Source organism: Chrysochloris asiatica, unplaced genomic scaffold (assembly GCF_000296735.1).
Source record: "Chrysochloris asiatica unplaced genomic scaffold, ChrAsi1.0 scaffold00527, whole genome shotgun sequence".
NCBI lineage: Eukaryota > Metazoa > Chordata > Mammalia > Afrosoricida > Chrysochloridae > Chrysochloris > Chrysochloris asiatica.
Window position 1 is genome coordinate 720777 of NW_006409045.1, and position 5016 is coordinate 725792.

The 5016-nt window shown below is 35.9% G+C and overlaps 1 pseudogene; it reads right to left on the bottom strand.

The window, feature by feature from the left end:
* Positions 1 to 2431: 2431 nt before the first annotated feature.
* On the bottom strand, positions 2432 to 3132 carry LOC102829049 (annotated as a pseudogene).
* Positions 3133 to 5016: the final 1884 nt, after the last annotated feature.

Consider the following 5016-nt stretch of genomic DNA (forward strand, 5'->3'; position numbering starts at 1 on the left):
GAAAGCTGGACAGTGAATAACAAGATCATAGAAGAATTGATGCCTTTGAATTGTATAGGGTTACGAGGCTATAAATGTTTACATGAGCAGAAAACCTCATATTTATCCCTTGGAACAACTAGTTGATTCAAACTGCAGCAACAACATTCTTAGGGAGCCAGAATGTCCAAGTATTTGCTCAATTTATTCAATTTTATATTTAGGGATAACATTTTTTCATAATTAAATATATTGTTAGTTTCTGTCAAGTGATTGTGATTCATGGCAACCTCACATGTACAAAGTAAAACTTCTCCATAGAGATTTTCAATACTGTTAACTTTCAGAAGCAGATCACCATATAAATCTTCCCAGATGCCTTTGGGTGAGTTACAACCACCAACATTTCAGTTAATAGCCCAGTTTTTAACTGTTTGCCCCATCATGAGCCTGTTATACCTAACATTGTTGTTATTGTTTTAAGTGTCATAGAGTAGGTTGCTACTCATAGAAGTCCTGTATGGGGTTCCCAAGGTCTTTATGATTTGTAATCAACTCAATGGCACTTAACAACAACAATTATTGCAGAAGCAGAAATCCTCATCTTTTTCCATGGAGCAAGTGGTAGGCTTAAACCACTGACCCTGTGGTGCACAGTCCAGTGATTATGCTATGGAGCTGCCCTGCTTCCAATTAAATATATATCTAACATTAGTGTTGTAGTTGTTAAGTGCCATTCAGTCTATTCCAACCCATTGTGACTCTGTATAGGGTTTCTGAGGAGAGGACGGTGGGTTTGAACTGCTGATCTTGAGATTCAAAATGACCTTGTGGTCTAGTGCATTATCCTTCAGCACCGAGATATCAAACATTAAGTGCTAATACTTTGGAATCTTGTTGTGGCCTTGTAGGATTAGTACTGGATTGCTAACACAAGGTTGGTGGTTCAAACACACCAGTTGCTCTTTGGAAACCTTATAAAGCATCACTATGAGTCAGATGGCACACAACAATAACAACGATATTAAAATAAAAAAATTTTTGTTACCTTGGAAAAATGTACATGCAAATTATCAACTACAAATAATACACTGGATTTGATGGCTTATTTTTACAAGAAATAAAACAAAGCAAAACTGAACTTGTCAGGTTTACTCACTTATTTGCCACTGCTTTCTCTTGAAATTTCCTCAAGGTGAGTGGAATTACTGGGGATATGTGTCTTTCTTTATATCTTATTAGTGTTTTTACTTAAGATCTCCTATTAAATATATTAACTCATTCACTAATTCAACAAATATTGAATAAGTGCTCATTTAATCAGGCAAGCTTTGACAAAACTATGGTGAATTCTTCAAAAATAGTTCACAGTTTAATAGGAAAGTTAGATCTTTAATATATTGAAACACAAATGTATTATGAAGGAGAAGTATATATATATATATATATTATGAAGGAAAAGTTAAAAAAAAAAAAAAAACCGGTTATAGAGAACCATGGAGGAAGCAAACTTGTATTGTAGTTTAGGGATAGCTTCTCTTTGGAATACACTTGGCCTAAGGTTTTAAGAATGAGAGTGGCAGTGACCTAGATGAAGAGATAGATAATAGTTTGTATGATGGAATAAGATTGTAAAGAGTTTGTAGCAACAGTGCAAAAGGACAAAAGGAAACCTATCTAGAAAAAGTGAGGAATGGAAAAGAGAGTGGAAGATGTAGTTTAGTTGGAAAAGGAGGTTAAGGTCATAAAATTTTTGTTGTTGTTAAGCTCCTACAAATTGGTTCTGAATCATAGCAACTCTGTATAGGGTTTCTGAGAAGCAACTAGTGGGTTTGAATTGGTAACCTTGTGGTTGGCAGTCCAGAGCTGATCCTACAGCGCGACACCAGGTCACAAAATCCAAGGATGTATATGCTAGACATTGATTTTGATTATGTAATAAAATTTGACTTCTAGAATAAGTTGAATATTTTTGAACTGGTGAATTATTCTTTCCCTTCCTAGTTTTACTAAAACCACTGTACCTGCCTTATCTTTCCCTGCGAAGCTCAAAATTCAATGAAGCTCAAGATTTCCTAAAAGTTTGTATTACTCAATTACCAACACATTTTCTAAGGCCTTTCCTGGTTTCTTTTTATTAATCTCAAATGTTCAAATTTACCCTGCTTTATTTCCTTTCCTTCAAACTCTGTGTGTGTGGTTCTGTTTTTAATTTTAGAATGTACCATAACCATTTTTCCCCCCATGTAGTGGGTGAAAATTCTCTATTGAAACACAGAGGCTATACTTGGGTCAAAATTTTATTGGTATCTAGAGGGATACCTAAAGCCAAGTATCAGCATAAAGTTAAAACATAGAGCCTGGCCAAATACCTGCCAGGGAAAAGTCAGAAATAAGAAAACAGAGTTGATAATGTTCTAATTAGTCAAAACATAAGCAGAGCTCAAAGGCACTACTCATAAGGAATGTCTACAAAGCCTCTTTTTTGAGCCCTACAGCCACTCCTAAATTTCTTTGGGCCTCTAGGGTAAAAGGGATTCTGTAAAATTCTTTGAATCCACATAAATTCCCCCAATTTCTGTTTGGATTTTTTTTTATCTCATCCTCCATGCTAGCCATCTCATTGAACTCTCTTCTCATCTCCTCAATTGCTCACATGCATATCATGTATGGCCGCCTTATACTCCTTGAGATACTCAGCAAGCCATTTGTTGGTTTTTCTATTTGCTTTCCTGGGTATGTTTTCCTGAGCTGTGTGCTTTCCTGCAGCCCTATTTCTCTCACTGATTTTCCTTCTTTCGGCTTCCCCTCACCCTCCGGTTTTAACTTAACCTTTAGCATTTCCTAATCATCTTTTCCATTCTTTTCCATCTTTCTCTCATTTCCTAACTTCTACTTGTCTTCCTGAGTATCAGCTACTTCAGATTTCCCCTGAACCTCTGTCTGTTCTTTGTTTTCCATCTTTCCTTGGTTGTCAGGTTATCCTTCACTTTCACTATCAATTTCTTTCCATGTTGAGATTTTTCTCCTTCTCCTGTCCTGCAGGGCTTCTGGACAGTCTTCTTTTCTATTCTCCCAGGGTGCTGGAAGCAGACATGAAGGAAGTGGAACAAGACTAAGGAGCCCAAGAGTGGAGTAGAAGGCACCAGGCATGGATGGCTGGGTTCCATTGAAATCTGAGAAGAGAATTTGATGAAACAATATGAACTATAATGACAAAATATTAATAATAACCCAATATCTTGTTCCATATGTTAAATCTTTCAACTTAGTGATGCTTTTAAAAATATTAACATTTAAGAATGGAAAGCATAAAAATTTCAACAAATTGCCAAAGGAAATTAAGGTGATATTGTGACTGAGAAAAGTTTGGCCTTATCAAATTATATCTGTGACTATCTTTTATTTTTAAAGGAAAGTGCATGACCAGTGACATTTTAAGCAAAGCTCATTTTAAGCCAAATACACTGCCTAAATAACACTCCTTTCAGAAACAGGAACCAAATAAATGTTTTAGGCCTAGGGATTAGCAACGGTCTTTAGTTTTATTCCTTCTACAAGGCAAATGTTTTAACTTGAAATTGCTCAGACTACAAGACTCAGGTCAGAACAAAAGAACCAAGAGAAGGGTTAGTAATATCTTGTCCTCAGTTTACTATTTAGGAGATAGAGCCTTGTAGGGATCAAATGGCTTATGCAAACTTCAATCAGATGCTTCTAAATCTAATTTCAAACTTTTTTTCATGTATTTCCTATCTTAATTAATACAGTTTTTGAATTAGTGTTATTCAATTACTCTTTACAAGTCTTTTCAAGGAATACTTTACATTTAAAAGAATTCATTTTATTCATTCAGTTGCATTTAAGTTTACACAAATATATAGTTCCATTTAAACTGATTTCAAGTCACACATTTTTAAATATCAACAATTTCTCTTTAAATGTACTCTCATATTGTAATCCTCTTTCTGACTTTTAGAATCCAACTTGAAGTATTGTGCATAATAAGGCTAAATATGTTCAGTCCTTTTTAAACTAAAGGACATCACTGCCTTTACATTCCTCTAACATTTTCTTGAGTAGGGGTAAATGTGAGGGTAGTTATCTGAAGAGATTTCTCAGTGCTCTTGTTCTACTTTTGGCTTTTGCTATTCTCTGTTCATCTGTACATCAGAGTATCTCTCCAACTCATTCACCTCTTCCATTGGTGCTGCTTATTACTCGGTGCTTACTTGTGAGGTTTTCTCAGCCATTTTCCTTTCCTCTAGCAGTGGTCCTTCTAATGGTTGAAGCCTAAAATTGTTGCCTTCCTCTGCCCTTGTAGAAAATGATCTTTTTCTTATTCTTTTCACTATAGGGAAATGCCCAAAGGTAAAAAGGGTATTGCCAGGGTTTCAGCTTTCCTCTATAGGCAGTGATCCCCTCATCCAGACATGCCCAATAAGGGAAGTTTTCTCCAGCATCAACCCTGCCCAGTCTTTCTTCTAAACACTCTGTGAGGTCTTTACTTGCAATTGTGTGTGAACTGTATTTTATACACTCCATCCAGGGGGTCTATACTCTCTTATTAGTCTACATTCTGTTTTATTTTGAAAAGTGCTATCAAGTCAGTTCTGATATACAGAGAACATATATACAGCAGAACAAAACAACGTCCAGTTCTGAACCATCCTTACAGTTATTGTCATGCTTAAGACCATAGTTGCAACCACTGTGCCAATCCATCTTGTTGGGAGGTCTTGCTCTTTTTCAAATACTCCTCTACCTTGTCATGATAGTAGGTCCAAATTATGTGAGACAAGTCTTGCCAGCTAAGGATCATTCAGGTTTCACTTCTTCCAAGACAGGTATATTTGTTCTTTTGGCAATCGATAATACTTTCAATATTCTTTTCTAATACCATAATTCAAATTCATCAGTTATTCTACAGTCTTCCTTATTCATTGCCCAGGTTTCACATACATATGAGGCAATTGAAAATAACAAGGCTGGAGGCAGGTGCACCATAGTCCTCAACCTGGCATCTATGCTCTTTAG